The sequence below is a fragment of the Giraffa tippelskirchi genome, chromosome 7 (assembly GCF_054371585.1).
Source record: "Giraffa tippelskirchi isolate mGirTip1 chromosome 7, T2T-mGirTip1v1.2.pri, whole genome shotgun sequence".
In the NCBI taxonomy this organism is placed as follows: domain Eukaryota; kingdom Metazoa; phylum Chordata; class Mammalia; order Artiodactyla; family Giraffidae; genus Giraffa; species Giraffa tippelskirchi.
In genome coordinates, this window is record NC_137281.1 from 34,251,809 (window position 1) to 34,274,614 (window position 22,806).

The 22,806-nt window shown below is 38.7% G+C and overlaps 1 protein-coding gene across 5 annotated transcripts in view; it reads right to left on the bottom strand.

Annotated features, from left to right (window-relative positions):
- LOC145514266 (uncharacterized) overlaps positions 1-22,806 on the bottom strand; it is a 718,708-nt gene that overhangs the window by 235,473 nt on the left and 460,429 nt on the right. The window contains exon 3 of one of the 5 annotated variants that reach the window (XR_014060005.1): positions 2,960-3,072. The exons of the other annotated variants lie outside the window; for them this stretch is intronic. The gene's annotated coding sequence lies outside the window, so the exon portion shown is untranslated. The remainder of the gene's footprint in view (positions 1-2,959; positions 3,073-22,806) is intronic. 5 annotated transcript variants of the gene reach the window in all.

Genomic DNA, 22,806 nt, shown 5'->3' on the forward strand with positions numbered 1-22,806 from the left:
TGGTAAGGGACAAAAAGGCAGAAAAGCACAGTAAGAGTTGACTACAAAATGCTTTTCTCTGCACCTGCCAATTATATCATGCATAAACAATATTTTGGTTTAAGAATCAATATGAAGAAATATTTACAACATGAGTGATAGGAATATCGTTATTTATTTCTTAGCCACAAAAATACAGCACATCTGGAATTTTTATAGCTCTATACTTCAAGAATGGCACATGTATTAAGTATATACATATTATGGAATGTGTAAGTGGCTGTGTAAGATAAAAGCATGATTAAGGCATAGCCATTATCCTGATGATTTTCCTTTAGAATGGAAATACTGAGATGTATCTGCACACCTTGCAAAGATTTACACTCTGAAGTTAGACAGATCTTAATTTCAGTGTTTCACTAGCTCTATGACCTTGGTCAAGTTCCTTAAGCTCTGTGTGCCTCAATTTTCATACCTGTAAAATGGTAATTTAAATATTACTACCAGGTACTTTCCATTGCTAGGGACAGGATAATTAGCTCAAACTTGCTGAAGAAAAAAAAAAACAAAACTCACTTGGCCATATAAACAAAATGCAGAGGGATGAGTAAAATTGTCCTTGAGAAAGACTAGAACCTAGAACTCAAAATCCTGTAATTTTAGAACTCAAAAGTGAAAGTCACTCAGTCGTGTCTGATTCTTTGCGACCCCATGGACTATAGAGTCCGTGGAATTCTCTAGGCCAGAATACTGGAGTGCTACCCACTTCAGTAGCTACCCACTTTCCAACCCAGGGATCGAACCCAGGTCTCCCGCACTGCAGGTGGATTCTTTACCAGCTGAGCCACAAGGGAAGCCCAAGAATACTAGAGTGGGTAGCCTATCCTTTCTCCAGGGGATCTTCCCGACCCAGGAATTGAACAGGGGTCTCCTGCATTGCAGGCGGATTCTTTACCAACTGAGCTGTCAGGGAGCCCTTCCCTTTATTTTCATCAGGACAATGTGTTTCTTTCTGTTTCTAACTCTAGTGGCATTTTTAGAGCTCATGTTCCACCAAATCAAAGGAAAGATACTGTTTTAAGAAACAGAATTAGATTTCAATGTGCATATTATTTAGAAGAGGTCCATGTTGCTTTTTAACCTATGTAACCAATTTTTTATTTTCTATGTGTTAGTAGCTCAATCATGTCTGACTTTTTGCGACCCCATGGACTGTAGCCCACCAGGGTCCTCTGCCCATAGAATTCTCCAGGCAAGAATACTGGAGCGGGTTGCCATTTCCTTCTCCAAGGGATCTTCCTGACCCAGGGATTGAACCTGGGTCTCCCGCATTGCAGGCAGATTCTTTACCATCTGAGCCACCGAGGAAGCCAGGTTGCTTTTTAACCCGTGTAAAGAACTTTTTATTTTCTAAGCCAGGCCTAAATTAATGCCCTGCATTGTGAGTGAATGTGTGTATGAGTATTTGCACATGCCCACAAGAGAGAGAAAGAGAAAAGCATCCTGGCCATATCAGTCCCCAGAAGAAAACCTCTTGGTCTTTCTAGTCCACAGGTTACAAAATCTAATCCCATTAGCACAGCATTCAAGGTCCTTTTCAACCTGCCCTAAAGTCTGCCTTCTCACTCCTACACCTGCTTCACTTACTGTTTACTTCGACTGCATCATATTAGCTGACATTTTCAAGAAAGATGGACACGTCTCCATCTCCACACTTATTCTGAGCAGCTCTTTCTCCTTGCTGTGATTTTTCCCATTTCTGCATTTCAAAAGTCCTCCCCATCCGCTGGGGCCCAGCTCAGATATAATCTCTATCATCAAGTGTTCTTTGTGATCTGCCTATTCATAAGTTATTTGAACAGACATATTTAGTACCTACATTATCTCGAGTTTTTGAGATAAAATGATGAATAAGATACATGTGTTCCTTTGAGGAACTCACAGTTTAATGGGACAGATTTTTCTATTACAATATGATAGGATCAGATGGAGCTATGTATAAAGCACAAAGGAGTCAACCCAATCAGGATTAGAGAAAAGCAAGTCCTGGAAAGGCTTCCTGAGGATGTGCTGTCCAGCGTGCAGCCATGGCTTTCCTTTCCCTATATTCGTCTTAACTTCCATAAGAGGAAGGGTCTACAGTCCTGCTAGATGTCCACATGTTTGGCTTTTTTATTAAAACATTAGTAATAACTAAGCATAACAATAAGAACAAACTTGCTGGTTTTGCCAGCCGCTGTACCAATTGCCTTCTATAGACTAGCTCATTTCATCTTGGGAAGAAATACTAAGGGCCATCATAGCAATTTTACCTTACATGTTGGTATGTAGGCTGGTCTTGGAGAAACCAGTCAAGAAGAGATGGCAGTCGGCTCAGAGGTCACATGAACTGATTTGGACCAATCAGATTTAATCCCTGCTGTTGCTATGGGATTCACAACCCTCCAAGACTTTTCTTATGCTGTTTAATCTCCCTGGAAAGCCATCTATCTCTGCTTTATCCACCTGGGAAATTCTTGCTCATTTTTCAAAATGTTGCTCAAATTTCTTCCCCTGTGATTTATCCTTAGACCTTCTCACATACAGTTCATCTCTTCCCTTTTTTGACTGCTATTGTTTCTTAAATCCATCTCCACTACAGCACTTCCCATAATATGTTAGTTGCACAAATACTGTACACGATCTACTTCAAAGTATGGTCCGTGGCTTATTTATCTTTTTATGGCCAGTGTTAATTCCAGTGCCTAGCATATATGTATTAAATGAACAGATGAATGGATGAATAAATGAATGAAGTTTATAAGATTGAGTTAGATACATGTTAAAGGACATTTATCAGCAATAACTAGGTTTCCAGCTAAATGTTGTCTCCTAATTTCTTAGGATGTCTTGAGTCATTTTTCTCATTCATATCCCACATGCTGATTTCTGTTGACTACACAACATTCTCATTATTTTTCTATTTGTCCATGTTACTTACAGGCGGAAGTAGTGACAGATTTCCTCTTCTTGGGCTCCAAAATCACTGTGGACAGTGATTGCACCCATGAAATCAGAAGACGATTGCTTCTTGGCAGGAAAGAGATGACAAACCTAGACAATGTGTTGAAAAGCAGAAAAAATACTCTGTGGACAAGTGTCCGTATAGTCAAGGCGATGGTCTTCCCAGTGGCCATGTACAGTTGTGAGAGCTGGACAGTAAAGAAGATAGAATGCTAAAGAATTGATGCCTTCGAACTGTGGTGCTAGAGAAGACTCCTGAAAGTCCCTTGGACAGCAAGAAGATCAAATCAATCTTGAGGGAGATCAACCCTGAATATTCACTGGAAGGACTAATGCTGAAGTTGAAGCTCCACTATTTTGGTCATCTGATGCCAACAGACAACTCATTGGAAAAGCCTCTGATGCTGGGAAAGGACAGGGAGGCCTAGTGTGCTGCAGTCCATGGGGTCTCAAAGAGTCAGACGTTTCTGGGTGACTGAACAACAGCAACAGTGTTACATTTTAATATATCACAATAATTACACACAACTGCATATAAAATAAACAACAAGGACCTACTGTATAGTATATGGAATTATATTTGTATCTTGTACTAATCTATAATGGAAAAGAATATGAACAAGAATGTGAATCACTTTGCTGTACACCTGAAATTAACACAACATTGCAAATTAATTATACTTCATATTTTAAAAGGCTAAGAAAGAGAGATACCGAAATTTGTGATACCAAAAAAAATCACAATTTTTGGAATATTCTTGCTGAAGTTTGTCATAAATTCTATCCAGTTTGTGAAATAGCTACATTGAGAGAAGAATAGTGGTCTCATCCTGAGTCCCTCTGCTAAAGTGAAAGCGAAAGTCATTCAGTCGTGTCCGACTCTTTGCAACCCCATGGACTACATAGTCCATGGAATCTCCAGGCCAGAATACTGGAGTGGGTAGCCTTTCCCTTCCCTTGTGGCTCAGCTGGTAAAGAATCTTCCTGCAATGTGGGAGACCTGGGTTCAATCCCTTGATTAGGAAGAGTCCCTCTGCTAACTTCCTCAGAAAATATTAGAGACTGTTGGTGCCAAGTGTCTCATCTAACAGCAAACTTAGGGGATAAGATGTCAGAATCAAAAAAAAAAAAAAGATGTCAGAATCATGGGCTTTATCTGTGTGTCATTGTTAGTCTTCCTGAGTGTGGAAGAGAATATTTGGATTATTCTGAATGAAAGACAGTGAAGTAGATGTCTCTGATTTTGAATTCACCGTAGCGGAGTTTCTTAGCAATGATAATCCTGTCACAGCTGTTAGAATATATTCCTTTATCCAAGTGACATTTTAACAGGAGAAAAACCCAAGTTATTATAAACAGATATAGACCATTCAGTCCAAATGGCTCATTTAGCAACTTCATCTGGCTGACAAGCCTTGTTTCTCAACATTTGTAAGCGTTATTCTTGTGCATTTGATTTTTTTTTTCTTCTACAAAGCTAAACCAGCTTCCGGCTTTTGTCCTATGAAATTTAAAACCAGCAGCTTAAAATGTCTATGTAATTACATCCTAGGATGTAAGAAGTGGAAATGTATAGCCATTTAACTAGCTAAGTGATGGAGAAAAGGTTGGGTGACTGCGATTTGCTTGATTTTAGTGCTCTCTCAGTACCAGTGGCCTTAGTATCAAACAGGAGTGGGAGCTGTGGAAATTGAGGAATAAATTGAAAGGATATTTGGAAAAGGCATTTTAGTGGGAGGAGAGTAAGAGCTTTCAAGTAAATTACTAGTTTGTATGTGTTTCCCAGATGACTCTGAATTCTTCATTTGAACTGACATGGGTTGGATAAATATATCACGATCCTCCTTGCCTGGTACAAAGAAGAAACAGAGAGAAAATGTGTGAAACTTTAACAGTATATGAAGAATGGTTAGGCTTCCCTGGTGGCTCGGATGGTAAAGAAGCTGCCTGCAGTGTGGGAGACCTGGGTTGGGAAGATCCCCTGGAGAAGGAAACAACACCCCAGTCCAGTATTCTTGCTGGGAAAATCCCTTGGACAGAGGAGCCTGGTGGGCTATAGTCCATGGGGTCACAAAGAGTCGGACATGACTGAGCGACTTTTACTTCACTTCATATGAGGAATAAACACATGCTAAAGGACAGCTTGCAGCTCCTAGGTCTCTCCCGTTGAAGCTTTCTACAGATACATATTCCCAACCCTACATTACACTTCCATTATATTCTTAGTTCTCCTCCCCTGGTGGGTAAGTGCTCAGCCAGTGGAGCAAAGATGCTTGCTGAATGAATTACAAGGAAGAATTTTTCTCCCCTTTGAATAAGCAGACCTCTTTTTAAACCAAAAGCAGAGCAATAAAAGCTATTGTAAATACAGTACAATAAAATGATGTGTGCTGTACATCACTAAAATGCCCAGTTTGTTTAGGGAGTTGTCCAGGTGGGCATTTATTTCTGGGTATCACTTAGGCTTCCCAGGCAGGATCTGCTTACATTGAAATACAGTCACTACAGATTTTCTGACTACATTGAGCAGAAGGATGGGTTGGAGTTAAGGGCAGTGAGAAAGGTGGTCCCAGGTCAGTCGGTCAGCAATCTGCTCCCTTCCAGGTCATCCTTTGGAAACAATGGTGTCCACCCTTCCCTGGCTTAGGACTTCAATCATATTGTGTTTTATGCCAGATCATGGACAGCAGCTGACCATCCACCTTTCCAAAGAAGCGTGTAGTGCCCCTGGGCTCCCAGAGGCCCTGCAAAGCCAGTTTGGTTCAAAGAGAGTGGTGTCCAGATCAGTTGAGTCACTATTTGATTAAACATGATTTTAAAGGTAAACTGAATACATAAAACATATCAGTTGAAGACATGGGTCTGGTCGATTTTAAGAGAAAGAGACCAACGACTCACACTTTTACCCTTTCCTTCCTCCCTGAGGAAAGCCATGCAAACATCAGGTGTATTTAAACTCCCTAAATTATACTGACTCTTAAAATTTTACTGTGCAAAGGGTCCACAATTATACTGAAGACTGAAAGAATGAGAGGACAATTGGACTGATGTGAAAGACTAGGATTTAAGTTCTAGCTCTAACATGAACCTGACAGAACAAAGGAAACACTGTAAGAATCCTAGGTAAATATATATAAGGCAGCCGTGCTCACCTTTATTTTCCATTTTTCTCTTTCCCACCATAAAATGTACTCACACTTTCTCAAATGTTGAATGACTTCGCGAAAATCACAAACTAGCAAGTGATCCAAACAAGACAACACTCTAATCTTGCCCATGGAAGACAGGTGCTCATCGCAGAATATCCACCCATATCATAAAATTCACAAACACTTGTTCAACACTTATCTTGGAAGAGAAGAGGACTTACTTTGATTTGGAAGCTTTATTTTATCAAGGAAAGAAGGGAGGGAGAGAAGGAGAAGGGAGTAAGGAGAAGGAAAGAAAGGAGGGAAGAAGGGAGGGAGTTAAAACAGAAGGCAGCCAGCAGGGGCTTGAGAAGCTTGTCCCATGCCCCAGGTTGATGTGTGCACATTTACCAGAGACTGCAGAGGGTCTAACCTACTCACATCCCTTGCTGATGGAACCTGGCTGCACACACAAAGGAGATGCAGTAGAAAGCCCAGTAGAAACTGTAAGCGAGGCCAGACTTAAATATGGCCTAATGTCTGAATGTATTCCTGAGTCCACTCACAAACCCACTATCAGAGAATAAAAGCTTCCTCATTCAAATGTTTGAGCACAACCTCTGGCCACCTTCTGATGGCTCAATAAGCTCTGCAGACATAGAGGCAACCCCTAGGAATCAAGCAAAAATAAAAGCAAGAAAAATAAAAAACTGAGCAGAGGCATCGGTGGCCACACATTACAGGAAAGACTTCACAGATTTCGTTCAGGCACGTTATTAAAGAAACAGCAAGAATTCTCAAAGGGAAAAAAGAACCCAGAGTTGTTATCTAAAATGTTCAGTATACAGCAAAAGCTTATGAAACATGGAAATAAATAAGTCTGATTTATACAGAGAAAAAAACAAAGCAGTCAACAGAAGTTGTCACTAAGTGTTCTCAGATGCTGGATTCAACAAAGACTTCAAAGAAGTTACTAAATATATTCAAACTAAAAGATAAGCCATGTTTAAATAATTGAAAGTATGACAGTAACTCAGTAAATAAAGAATCTCAAAGAAAGAGTTAAAATCAGTTAAAAATAGAAATTCTGGAGTTGAAAACTCAGTAACATTAATCTACAGATCCAAGAAGTTCAAAGTAAGATAAATTTTAAAAGATCTCTATCCAGACATAGCATAAGCACACAGAGAAAATCTTGAAGAACATTAAAGGAAAATGACTCATCATGAGTCATATTTATAGATCTAAATACATATGTAAAAAGAGAATCAAGTTATCAAATCTTTTAAGAAACTATAAAAACAAACTCAAATTAAATCTAAAGCAAGTATAAGAAAGAAAATAAGAGATCACAGTGGAAATCGATAATATAAAATGCATAAAAACAATAGAGAAAATGGATGAAAACAAAAACTATATTTTAAAAGATCACTTGACTTACACGAATTGACAAAGAAAGTAAGGGAGAAGATTCAAATTATCAAATTTGGAATGAATAAAGGGACATCATTAATAAGTCTACAGAAATTAAAAGGTTATAAGGAAATATTATGAACAACTTAGCTCAGACAAAATAAGCAGATTCTTAGAAAGACTCAAATTACCACAAATGACCCAAGAAGAAATTGACAATTTAAATAAGACAGTAACATTTAATCATTTAAAAATCTTCCCACAAAGAAAAGTACAGAAAGTTCATTGGCAAATTCTATCAAATATTTAAAGAAGAAAATAATTCTTCAAAAATTCTTTCAGCAAATAGAAAAGAAGAAAGCACTTCTAATTTATTCTATGGAAATAGCATTATTAATAGCTTTCATTAAAGCCAAACAAATAAGTCAAAAGAAAATCTATATTCCATATGAACATAAAACACAAAAGTCCTTAATAATCCCAAACTGAATTCAGTAACATATAAAAATGATGATATACTATGATGGAGAATTACTCCCAGAAATATGAGGTTGATTTGATATTCAAATTTCAATTAATGTGTTATACCATAGTTCAGTTGCTCAGTTGTGTCTGACTCTTTGTGACCTTTTGGACTGTAGCCCACCAGGCCCCTCTGTCCATGGGATTTCCCAGGCAAGAATACTGGAGTGGGTTGCTATTTCCTCCTCCAGGATCTTCCCCATCCAGGGATTGAACCCATGTATCCTGCATTGCAGGCGAATTCTTTGCTGCTGAGCCACTGGGGAAGCCCCATGTTATACCATATTAATAGAATAATGGACAAAAAAAATCTCATGATCATTTCAATAGATACAAGAAAAACATTTGACAAGGTTTCTGGGGAACAATTACCTGTGAATTTCTGAGATGATACTGGGGATAGAGGATATCATATTGATTGGCAGAATGACAGATTGGATCTAAAAGGGGTGAAGTGAAAAATGTCCTTGCATATGGTGACAATGTGCAGTTTTGAAAAACAGAGGTGAGGTCTACCTCAGAATGTGTGACAGCTGGCTGGGTTGCTCCCATTCCTGGTGTCACAGAGGTCCGTTAAGCCTAGTCGTGGAAGCACTTCCTCATTTCACAAGTCTTCACAGCTCCCTAGGCACAAATCCATCCCAGAACTGGTCTCAGATGAAGCTAAACCAGAATCCCAGACATTCGACTAATTATTCTAATTTGACTAATTCGACTAATTATTTCCCCCTATTTCTATTTCTGTGACTGCTACATTTTTATTTTTGTCCAGTTTTACTGAGGTATATCCCTGGGGAAGGAGATGGCAACCCACTCCAGTATTCTTACCTGGAGAATCCTACGGACAGAGGAGTCTGGCAGGCTATGGTCCATAGGGTCACAAAGAGTCCGACACCACTGACAACTTAGCATGCACGCACTGAGGTATAATTGACAAATAAAAATTGTACACATTTAGGGTGAACACAAGGTGATGACTTACTACATGTATGTATTATGAAATGATTACCACAATCGAATTAACACATCCACCACCTCACATAGTTATTTTTCCTTTTTTTGTTGTTTTGTAACTGCCACCACTAATTTTAGACTGCAAACGAGTTCTTCTGATTCCATTTCTCCAGTAAGCATATACTAAATAATGTCTTACTATCAATTCAAATTTTATCATTTACAAAGTGTTTAAAGTACATACTGATGTCTGACAATATGAATTTGACTTATTTACCTGGGTGTGATCTTAAACACTTTAAGCTTCAGTCTCATCATATGAGATGATGTTTATAATAACAGCACCTGCCTAGAAGATCTGTTGGGAAGATTAATTGCAATAATATGTATAAATGCAAAACATGTAATATTACATGTTATATGACACTAGTACCAGTTAGTTTAATTTTAGTTCTCTCGTTATTAGGTACCATATTAGTCCCTGAATGTTAAAACTTTATACATGGTCTTTTTGTTGTTGCTGTTTTTGTTCAGTTGTGTTTAAGCACCTTTATATTCTGGTCTGAACCTTTCTTTTCATATCCATCTCTTACTATGTATCTCCATACACCCTGAACTCCAACCTTACTGAACTACTCAGTCTTGCTTAGAGAGTGTGTAACACAACAGTATGGAAGATACTAGGGCAACAATAAAGTTAAACAAATGGTTTCTTACCTATTACTGTGCATGGAGCAAAATGTAATTATTAAAGTGATTTAAAGATACCATGGATTTTTGACAGTTGTCTCTTCAGGGGGTTAGCCTGATGCGATATTAAAATATGTTTCATTATATGTAGTGGAAATTCAAGAGGAATGCTCTTTGCAATTCAAAAGGGACAGAAATCTCAGAATAAAAATTCATTTTCAATCCCTGCAGAGTTCATTATGAACAACAGAGTGCTAGAAATTAAAACATTTAAATATATTTAATAAGGCTCTATAACGGAATGACATTTATGTTTAGATAGATTCTCTAGTCTCTCTCCCTCTTTCTCTTTTATCTTTCCAAATTCTATGCTTAGGGGAAAAGTGAACTGCTGATGTGATTTAATTGGTTAATTACGACTAGATTCCCCAGCAAAGTGGAGAGTTGAAGCAATTATCTAGATTATTAAAGTTTAGAAACCTTTCCCCTCCAATATCTTGATATTCCAGCCAAAGTGGGTTGTGATTTTACATTAATTGAGACCAAACTGTTTGTAGTTGTGGGAATGTGCATGCCTGGAGAATAAAATGGCAGTATTTAGGCCAGAATTAATTGAATCGGAAGAGGAAATTAAGGCAACTTAGAAAGTTGTTTAAGTTTTTAGTATTTTTTCATCCCTCCTCATATAGTGTACTTTAAATCTAACTATTACTGAAAGAAACTTTTGTCTAATCATCCACAGAATTAGTTTACAGTCATGACAGCATATTAAAAAGCAAAGACATCACTTTGCTGACAAAGATCCATACAAAGATACAGTTTTTCCGGTAGTCATGTACGGATGTGAGAGTTGGACCATAAAGAAGGCTGAGTGCCAAAGAACTGATGTTTTGAATTGTGATGCTGGAGAAGACTCTTGAGAGTTCTATGAACAGCAAGGAGATCAAACCACTTGTGCCATTGTCTTCTCTGATCTTAAAGAAAACCAACCCTGAATATTCACTGGAAGGACTGAGGCTGAAGTTGAAGCTCTAATACTTTGGCCACACTATGCACAGAGCCAACTCACTGGAAAAGACCCTGATGCTAGGAAAGATTGACGGCAGGAGGAGAAGGGGGAAACAAAGGATGAAATGGCTAGATAGCATCACCAACTCAATGGACATGAATTTGAGCAAATTCTGGGAGATAGTGGAGGACAGAGGAGCCTGGACTCTGTCTATGGGGTTGCAAAGAGTCAGTCACGACTTAGCAACTGAACAACAACAACATGCACCAGTATGGTTTATGGTATTTGTTTTGAAATGTTAAAAAATGAGGTTTTGAAAATATTTAAGATCTCACTATATATTTAATATATCTATTAACATCAAACATTTACTAGTAAGACAAAAATCCTCAACATTGATCACAGCTCATCCTCAGTGTCTTGGCATAAATGTACATTGGTCAACTTTGGACACAAAATCTTTCTATGCTATATTCCACCTCTAAATTATTTACCTTCATGCAACTGGAAAAGTTTAAGCATAAACGAATCCAATGAATAAAATGTATGTATTTTCATTTCCCTGTCCTACTTTTATTATATGTCATCCGTAGTAAACTATTTTTAAACAGAAAAGATCAACTTCAGTAATCAGATTGATTATGATCACCAGAATTTGAAATAATTTACACAAACTCTATCCTGTTTAGTTATTTTTAGGTCTCCCAAGTTATGGTTTAATTAAAGCGGAACCTAAGAAGGGGCTTTCCTGATAGCTCAGCTGGTAAAGAATCCACCTGTAATGCAGGAGACCCTGGTTCGATTCCTGGGTCGGGAAGACCGCCTTAAGAAGGGATAGGCTACCCACTCCAGTATTCTTGGGCTTCCCTGGTGGCTCAGATGGTAAAGAATCCGCCTTCAATGTGGGGGACCTGGGTATGATCCTAGGTTGGCAAGATCCCCTGGAGAAGGGAATAGCTACCCACTCCAGTATTGTGGCCTGGAGAACTCCACAGGCTGTATAGTCCATGGGGTCACAAAGAGTTTAAAGAAAAAGAGATTATACACATGCCTGGTAGTTATGATTTGACAATGTGCACCTCATGTAACCAAATTTTATTACACACACACACACACACACACACACACACACACACACTGTACTATTGGTCAGTATTCTTAACTGCTGTGAAAAGTTCAGGGATAAATTTTAGGTCCGATTTTTGAATCGTAGTCTTACCCAGAACTATCTTTTTCACTTACTACCTCTTGATGCTACATTCTACTGTGTTAACTGCACATTCAGACAGGCTCCTCCTTCATTGCGGGGTCTGGAATCTAAATGTACAAAATGTTGTTTCCATAACCCCTGAGTAAAAACAGGTGCCTAATCTGAATAGCACCAATAGGAATTCCAATATTAAATCGTGCTGACCTAACTTAGCTCCCAATTTCTATTACCTAACCAATCACTTGTGTCCAGAAAGATGAGAGACATGTATGACCTGGATTGGGTTATATGTTCACTCCTAGACCTGGCAGTTCAGTGAATTTCACTCAAAACCCACTGTGTTAGTCAGATGTGGCTTGATTATCCTGCAAAAACAGAGATTTTAAAACCATGACTTGAGTCAGAGAGGTAAAACATCTTCCTCTACTCTTCTAGGTTCTTCTGGCTGGTCTAAGTATTAAATTGACATGAGACAGATTTATAGGAGAAATCAAACAAAAGCTTAATAACATACATACATTGGAGAGACCATGGAAAACAGAGTAACTCGCCCAAATACCCAAAGACCCTACCTGAAATACAATCTTAAGCTAAAGACCAAAAAAAAAAAGGATACTGGGGTTAGGGTTTGGGACATTGTATCATCATATGGAGTTATTTAGTCTCTGAGTTGTGTCTGATTCTTGCGACCCCACAGACTGTAGCCTGCCAGGCTCCTCTGTCCATGGGATTTCCCAGGCAAGAATACTGGAGTGGGTTGCCATTTCTTTCTTCAGTACATCTTTCCATCCCAGGTATCATATCCACATCTCCTGCACTGGTAGGCAAATTCTTTACCACTGAGCCACCATATGGAGATGGAAAAAACAAATGTTTCAAAAATACATGTTTGCTGGGCCCTGCAGAGACAATGGAACACAGAGTGGATCCTGATCTCTAGGCCCTTCTTAGAGTCTCCCCCACCACCCCTAGCCCATGCTCTTTCAGATATCTCAGGTGATAACAGAGATATGCTCTATCTAAATTCTTTTAGGAAGTTAGGAGGAAGGGCAAAGTTTCTTTCTGAGTCTTTCAGAACTTGAGGGTTTTCAGCTTGAAACAATCCACATGCCAAAGAGACATTTAAGCTATCAAGTTTTGGTACCCTCCACTTGGAGCAACAAAGATTTCTTTCTCATTCACATTGGTTAGCAGTCATGGGTAGACAGTAGCTATTTCCACACACATGTCTTTTCCATTTCAGGATGTAGGCTGAAGGAGCAATGACAATTTAGGACATCTCAAGATGATACAGAAGATAGAGGGAAAGGCATTTCTTGCTTGTAAATGATTCTTCAAGTTTCCGCTTGGCACTGGCACATGTTACTTCTCCTCACATTTAATTGGCCAAAGCAAATCGCACAACAGAGCCTAAGAATGAAATAGTTCTCCCACAGAAAGAAACTACCACAATCTACCACAAGCTTAGTTCAACAGTAGGCAAAGCTTCTTCCCCAGGGAGATTTCCAGCAGGAGTATGACAGATTTCTGCTACAAACATTTGCTCTCACAGTTTCAAGCTCCAACTGAATTTCCTATGCAGAGTATCTCTCTATCCCAAGAGACCTTACATTAAGGTCACCTATGTGAAAGACTAGTCGGAAGGTTGGGCAAACCTTCCAGACTGGTACAGTGGTGTGCAGCAGCTTTAAAACATGAGGGGAAAAGATGCACTTTTGAAATTATTTTCAAGTAAAATAGGGAAACCCCGAGTGTATAATTGGATAGTGAAACTTAAAAGATGGGCAGAGACAAGGCGAAAAGATGGACCTGCATGGCTTGATTTAGCAATGGGGAAGTAATAAGTGAAAAATGCTAGGTGAGAACAGGGAGAATGACTAATCTGGGAATAAACTCCAACATTTTGTTATATGTTGAAGAATTTTGGCCCACGTTAGCACTTCTTTAAGGTAAACATTATAAAGCACGTCTTCCAGATTCTCTAAAACATTCTCCTTGAATCCAGTGACTACTTTTCCATGTGTTTGATCTCTAACTAATTGATCTTAATTGATTGGTATCCAAGATCTAAATGGTCTAGTAGATCTATGTATAGAACTGATTTGGCTCCATTCATCACATGCAGTACAACCTGTTTTATAAATCAACTGCAACATATATAAATAAGCCTGCTTCAAGACTCTAATCTTTTCTGTCTTACTATTTTTTTTTAATCCTTGTACCAATGCCACATTCTCCTGTTTATTACAGCTAGAAATTTTTTTTCAAAAATGGCACACTCAGATTAACTTAAGCATTGGTCCAATTAGTTATTCCCCCAAAGGGAAAATGCTTATAATTAAAGAACTAAACAGTAGCAGGCACCCCATCCATGTATTGCCAAACAAGACACTGATGCCTAACAGCAAAGTTTTTAGGAAGGCAGGAATTTGATTGTGACAGCTCTCCATTTAGAAGTCATAACGACATGACCACCAAGATCTAGGGTTACCATGCTAATTTGGTGATGAAAGAAAACACTCTTAAGTAGAAAAACAGTCTCTTTGTTCTTGCAATTGATTGCTGATGGTATGTACATCAGAAAATAAATAAGGCTGGCCAACTTGAAAAGGAAAATTAAAAACAAATTCTTTTCTCAATAGGACCAATAATTACAGAAAACACAATTGGCTCTGCTACTTACAGTCTCCATATTTCATGGTCAAAAACTTTGAAGGCTTTTAGCACTTTCAACTGTTTTCCCATTGATCTTCTACGGAGTTATATATTTCTGAGATGAATTTTTAATTTGTTTCTGATTGCAAAAAATAATACATTAAAACACCTGAGTTAATTGGAACAGCTTTTTCAGAGCTTCTCAGACTTTTTTTTTTTTTTTGCTTCTTTTTGGTTTTTTTTGCTTCTCAGACTTTAAAGTGCATGTGATTCACCTGAGGACTGTGTCACAATCAGATTCTATGGGACCTATGACTGCATTTCCTACAAGCTGATTTGATGTCAATGACATCTTTTTCTCTAACTCATAATAAGGACTTTCTGAATGTCTTTTTTTTTAACTGAGAGAATGAAATTAAAATTAAATTTAAAATTAAATTCCTTTAAGATACATAGTGTATTTTTAAAAGGAGGAGATGGGATATAGAGATCATTCAAGTCTTTCTTTTCTCCATAAACTACAATTTAGAAGAAACTTGAAAGGTTGTTTTATTTAGACAGCAGAAAGTAAGCAAGAACACATCCCTGGCTAATTGTGATGTTTGCTTAACTGTGTGTTGTTTTGATCATTTGTGCAGATCACTCATGGCAGCTGAGCATATGAGGGACATCGCGATGTGTGATGGTATGCTTATGAAGACCGGAAACCCTCTCACGTTTTGGGCAGTCTTTAAAAAGGTCCAGCTGGTACAGGCAAGAGCTTCAGCAGCTTACTATGGCTCTTCATCCTATTTACAGGATGGAGATAAAGCCTGGTCTGATAGTCCCACAACAGATGGTCTGCCTACTGCATCAAAATTCCAAGTTGCTGATGCTAGAAAGAACTGGGGTTGATTTCTGTAGCCACAGTTAAAAACTATGGACCAGTTTCTCGATCCCAGGGTTTTGTGTTGTTTAAGTAGGTTACAGACAGAGACTGTGAAAAGAGACTGGTAAGCTCAAGCCCTGACTCCGCTGCTCTGTAGGTGTAAGCCCATAGGCAAAAAATTTTCTCTTTGTGTGCCTCAGTTTCCACACTTGTAAAATTACAATAATAATAATAACAAATAATTTTAGAGATGATGTAGATTGGAAGAAAGTCATGTATGTCAAGTTGGAATATTGTACCTGGCATATAAAAGGGAAGGACAGTTACTGGGCTCATTCACAATTAACTGAAACTGACATACATCAACTGATGGCAGTTTAACACTCCTGTAGACAACATGGGTTTTTCTCCATGCTGTTTCTTCCACCACCATATCACACCCTTCCTAACCCACTTCTAACTGACTGCTATTTGCATGGCATGACCTGGTTCAGGTAGGCCTCCTGCAGGAAGCTTTCCTTAATACCCCTTTTTGCTACTAGCCTGATAGTCAGATGGTCTTATGCATGATAATACAACCATGCTGCCTTAATCCCTAACTTTAAGCTCCTTAAGGACAGAAACTGATTTATCAGCTCTCTAATTTTAATGTCTAATGAAATGTTGTGTAATGTCATAATATAACAACAAATGTTTGGTGAATGAATGACACTGTCCCATACACAGGGGTAATTTGAAGTCATGAAAAAGAATAATGCTAAAGATATTAACAATAACAAGTAACATCAACTTGCATATGGCAGACACTGTGCTCACAGCTTCACATTTAATTCCCCTAAACTATCCATGGACTGCTACTATTATTATCCCATTTTTACAGATGAAGAAGATAAGGTACTGAAAGGGTAAGTGATTTTTCCACATTCCCCTAGCTAGAATGATGCAGACCTAACATTAGAATTGCAAAATTCAGAATTAAATTGAACAAAGTAAGGAAAACCGCTAGACCATTCAGGTATGACCTAAATCAAATCCCTTACGATTATACAGTAGCAGTGACAAATAGATTCAAGGGATTAGATTTGATAGACAGAGTGCGTGAAGGTCTATGGACGGAGGTTTGTGACTATGTACAAGAGGTAGTGATCAAGAACATCCCCAAGAAAAAGAAATGCAAAATAGCAAAATGGCTATCTGAGGAGGCCTTACAAATAGCTGTGAAAAGAAGAGAAGCTATAAAGTTAAGGAGAAAAGGAAAGATAAACCCATCTGAATGCAGAGTTCTAAAGAATAGCAAGGAGAGATTATATGGATTATTATTATGGAATTTTGATGCAGTAGGCATCCTCAGTGATCAGTGCAAAGAAATAGAGGAAAACAATAGAATGGGAAAGACTAGAGATCTCTTCAAGAAAATTAGAGACACCAAGGGAACACACCATGTAAAGATGGGCACAATAAAGGACAGAAATGGTATTGACCTAAGAGAAGCAGATGATTGACCTAAGAGAAGAGGTGGAAAGAATACATAGAACTATACAAAAAAGATCTTCATAACCCAGATAACCATGATGGTGTGATCACTCACCTAGAGCCAGACATCCTGGAACACAAAGTTAAGTGGGCCTTAGAAAGCATCACTACGAACAAAGCTAGTGGAGGTGATGGAATTCCAGTTGAGCTATTTCAAATCCTAAAGATGATGTTTTGAAAGTGCTTCACTCAATATGCCAGCAAATTTGGAAAACTCAGCAGTGGCCAGGGACAGTAAAAGGTCAGTTTTCATTCCAATCCCAAGAAAGGCAAAGCCAAAGAATGTTCAAACTACTGCACAACTGTACTAATTTCACATGGTAGCAAAGTAGCAAAATTCTCCAAGCCAAGCTTCAACAATACGTGAACTGAGAACTTCCAGATGTTCAAGCCAGATTTAGAAAAGGCAGAGGAACCAGAGATCAAATTGCCAACATCTGCTGGATCATCGAAAAAGCAAGAGAGCTCCAAAAAAACATCTACTTCTGCTTTATTGACTAAGTCAAAGCCTTTGACTCTGTGGATCACAACAAACTGGAAAATTCTGAAAGAGATGGGAATACCAAACCACCTTACCTGCCTCCTGAGAAATCCGTATGCAAGTCAAGAAGCAAGAGTTAGAACTGGACATGGAACAATTGACTGGTTCCAAATTGGGAAAGGAGTACGTCAAGGTTGTATATTGTCACCCTGCTTATGTAACTTATATGCAGAGTACATCACTGAAATGCCAGGCTGGATGAAGCATAAGCTGGAATAAAATTTCCAGGAGAAATATCAATAACCTCAGATATGCAGATGACACCACCTTTATGCCAGAAAGCGAAGAAGAACTAAAGAGCCTCTTGATGAAAGTGAAAAAGGAGAGTGAAAAAACTGGGCTAAAAGTCAACATTCCAAAAACAAAGATCATGGCATCTGGTTCCTCACTTCATGGCAAATAGATGGGAAAACAATGGAAACAGTGACAGACTGTATTTTGTTGGGGTCCAAAATCACTGCAGATGGTGATTGCAGGCATGAAATTAAAAGACACTTGCTCCTTGGAAGAAAAGCTATGACCAACCTAGAAAGCAAACTAAAGAGCAGAAACATTATTTTGCCAACAAAGGTCCATCTAGTCAAAGCTATGGTTTTTCCAGTAGTCAGATATGGATGTGAGAATTGGACCATAAAGAAAGCTGAGCTCCGAAGAATTGAAGCTTTTGAACTGTGGTATTGGAAAAGACTCTTGAGAGTCCCTTGGACTGCAAGGAGACCAAACCAATCAATACTAAAGGAAATCAGTCCTGAATATTAATTGGAAGGACTGATGCTGAAGCTAAAGCTCCAATATTTTGGCCACTTGATGAGAAGAACTGACTCATTTGAAAAGACCCTGATGCTAGGAAAGATCGAAGGTAGGAGGAGAAGGTGACGACAGAGGATGAGCTGGTTGGATGGCATCACCGACTCAATGGACATGAGTTTGAGCAAGCTCCAGGAATTGGTGATGGACATGGAAGCCTGGCGTGCTGCAGTTCACAAGGTCAGAAAGAATCAGACACAACTGATCAACTGAACTGAACTTGACATGAGCATTAACTGGAAAGATATTAGTTCAAACCTCTAAGAAGAAACCAATATTCCATCTCACAGCCTCACCAGTGCTGTATTACAGGTAAATCGATCTGTGCTCACAGGTAGCCTCTCTACTTTTGCTTGCAACTGACAACATTTTACAAAAATTAAATCCCAGTCCTTCCTACAGTTTTTCCAAATTATTGGCAAAGTGAACTGCAGCCCACTTGAATGAGACTACAATACTACTATATCATCTCAAAGACCCATGAGTAACTTTTGAGAGACTGATGGTACCTTGAGGCCACCTGAGGCTGGGGTCATAACTGATGCCAAGATAAACCATTGCTTGTTTTGTATGTGGAAGATGGAGACCAGCAACTTGGTCCTAAGTTCTCTTTAAGACAAAGCAGGTAGGCTGACTGTCTTACTTGCTTCCCTGTGTCCTGCACGCGTGCTCAGTCGTGTCCAACTCTTTGGGACCCCATGGACTGTAGCCTGCCAGGCTCCTCTGTCCATGGGATTTCCCAGGTGAGAGTAGTGGAATGGGTTGCCAATTCCTCCTCCAGGGGATCTTCCTTACCCAGGGATCAAACTCATGTCTCTTGAATCTCCTGCATTGGAAAGTGAATTCTTTACCACTAGCACCACTTGGGAAGCCCTCTTATTTGCTTTTTAGGTATTAAATGCTGCAGCCTTAATTTCAAGTCAGATGACTAAAACATAATAGTAATAGAATGAGCCTTTCAAAGCCAAAGAAAGAAAACTCCCATGGGACCAACTGGAAAGAAGAGTTTTGTGTGTTTATTTTATGTTTTTTGTTTGTTCGGTTGGTTTGGTATTCGCTTGCTTATTTTTAAAAAGTACACACACCTCACCACCTCTCTAGATTTCCTAAACTGCTTAAGAGGCAGTAGTTTCCTAACTACATCAGAGGCAAAAAGTCAGCATTTCCCATCCACGCTGGTCCTAGTCCTCTATCACCTCAACCTGTTCAGCTCCACAGATGAAAGGATTAAGAATGGTACAAACCTCCAGTTGTATGATCAATAAGTCAGACTCATGGTTACTAGATTTATCCTCATGATCATTTTTAATATATTGTAAGTAACATAATGTTGTACATCTACTATGTTTTAATAAAAAGCATAAAAAGTAAAGCAAACAATAAAAAAAGATCCATATATACACTCAGGAGAACACACCACACACATACACTTCCTCTCTCTTAATCTCCCATCACAGCTTCCTGGTAAGAATCATGGCATCTCAAGATGTCTCATGTTATAAACATATCTGTGCTGGATGCTAACGTGTTCCCAAAGTTCCATGGTATGAATTTTAGCTCCTGACTTTCTTGCAGGAAAAGTACAGCTTAGAAATATAATACTGTAGCTCTTTTTCTTAAAACCAACTGCTGAATCCCCCAGTTCCATAGGGGAAAAGACCTATTTAACAGTCAGCAAGAAGAAAAGGTGATTCAACATTTTTACCTTTCCATATTTGCCAGAACATTTTCTCATCTCTTGTTTCTTTTCTTGTGTGTGTGTGCGTTTTGTCACCAACTTTGGTTTATAAATAAACACCATATATTCACTGATGCTAACTTTATATGATTACAGTGAATACAGTATTCATAATTTAAACTTGCATGGTTTTGAATGTTCCTCATTCTCCACAGTATTTTTTTTTTTCCTTAAGACATGTTTCTGCTTGCTCTCATCTGGTGCTGAAACAACTCAATACCGGAGTTGGGAAAGCAGACAGTGTTTCATTACATTCAAACTAGAGCAGGGCTTCTCAGTCTCGGCACTGTTGACATTTGTACTGGACAATTATTTGTTGTGGGGACTGTCCTATGTATGTAGGCTGTTTAGCAGTATCCTTGGCCTCTATCCAAGGTGTGTTATTTGCATACCAACTTGATGGACATGAGTTTGAGCAAGCTCCAGGAGTTGGTGACAGACAAGGAAGCCTAGCGTGCTGCAGTCTATGGGGTTGCAAAGAGTCGGACAGGACTGAGCGACTGAACTGAACTGGCCTTTATCCACTAAATACCAACAGCATTTCCCCCGGTTGTAACAACCAAAAATGTCTCCCGATGTTACCAGATGCTCCTGGGAGGAGCAAAAATCGCACCTGGTTGAGAATCACCACTGTGACGGGCAAAAATAGGGAACCAATGTCTGATGAGGACTAGCATGTTCCAAGTATTGTACTTATCTCTACTTTCTAGTTCTACTCTTCCCAACAACACTCTAAGGTAGCATAATGTCCCTGCTTTACAGGTAGAGAAACTGATATTCCAGCTAATGCAGTAATGTGCCTATGGGCTCACCATTCAAAACCAGCATAGACAACCGAGTCTGACTCTGAATACTCGACTCTCTCCTCTACTTTCTGCCACTTTAAAAATCTGCCTACCATCTCAGGATAGCTGCCTACCATCTCAGTGATTCTAGAGCCATTTCTCCTGCCAAGATGTAGTTGGCAAAAAATACTCCCATCATCACCAGTAAATTTTGCTGTAACTATACACCTTTCTCTTTAAGTCAAAAGACATGTAATGTCAGAGCAAAATTTTTAAAACTATGACTATAACAACACAGTTTCAAATACAAAATGTAAATTAATCCTAAACTAAATTTTAATAAACTTTCAGTTCAAAGAGGGTGTGTGCCCCATGTTAATCTTCTTTTCCAGAATTCTTGTTGATGAAGGATTCATATTTGATACTAAACCAAATGGAAATCAATGCATAAATTTAATCAATGCAAGTTTTCCTAGAAAACGCTATTGAAGGGTGTTTTGAAAATCTGAGGCAGTGGTTTCCTACCATCTACACACCTCAGACAGAGACTTTCTCAATCTAAGCACCTCATAAAGTGCCGTGGACAGAATTCTAGATTGATCCATGGGATATCAATCAGTACGACTTCAAAAAAAATCCTAGGTAAGTGTTTTGGGTAATGATTAAAAAGAGCCATAGTAAATATAGTTTATCTTTTTGTGTTATATATACATTTAAGAGGAATATTCTTCCAGGTGGCTCAGTGGTAAAGACTGCATCTGCCAATGCAGAAGATGCAAGAAATGCAGGTTTGATCCCTGGGTCAGGAAGATCCCCTGGAGGAGAAAACGGCAACCCACTCCAGTATTCTTGCCTGGAAAATCCCATGGACACAAGAGCCTGGCAGGCAACAGTCTATGGGGTAACAAAGAGTCAGACATGACTGAACACCTGAGCACAAGAGGAATATTTACTGCACTGAGGATTTACCGCACTATGTGTCCCAAACTGATTTCATCATAGATTTCCCTTCATCCATACTCTGAAGAAGAATTAGTGCTTTGAAGAATACATTTTGGGAAAGACTACACTGTATTTTCTCTTCTAAAGAGTTTACATTTTGTTCTGAATGCAATCTGCTAGAGAGCTCTGTCTCTAATTTTTCTAGCTAATTTTATGGCAATTTTCTGCACTTTGTTTTATCAAGTATTTTAAATAATAGAACATAAGTCTCTTTTGGCCTAACCATAATCTGTGGAATCTTTGAAAAACCAAATATAAAGCACAGTTTATCCTTTTCAGACAAACAGGGTACATAATGTTCAAATTCCAGTGCCAAGCAGGAAAGCTTACTGTCATTTATCCCATTTTTAGATGACAGTTTTTCCAGCAGAAACCCCACCTCCACATACCTACAAGATGTAGGGAGATAGAGTATCAGTCAAAACTCATCTTGGCCAGAACAGATAAGCTATCAAATATACATGTATTGCCTAGAGAAAAGATACAGAGATTAATTTTGTAAATATATTCAAATGGTCTAATATCCATCGCCACTTACATATCACCTATACTGATACCAATGATAAGAGCTTGTGAAAGCATGACATAGAATTTACACCTCAACACAGGCATTTCTACACAAAAAAGGGTGCTAAGAGAATAAGTACATTTTAGCTGCCCAAGCAGTTGTATCAGCCAGCATGAACAATAGCCACATCAGGTCAGCAAACCTTAAGCCCCTGTGAACACTGCGATTCATGTTTAGAGAGGCATGTACGTTGTGGTAAGCCCTTAGTCACTCACCTAGGCCTATGGATTCCTCTGCCCTTGTTGAGGCAGGGTACAGAAGGTGATAAATATCATTGCCCAATTCCAGAGAAAGACTTTTCTAACATAATAATAAGAGAAATGCAGTTTTGTTTACCTGGCTCTCCATGTCTTTTTCACTGCATCTTACAACTTTGGTTAGCTGGATGTTCACTCAGTTTG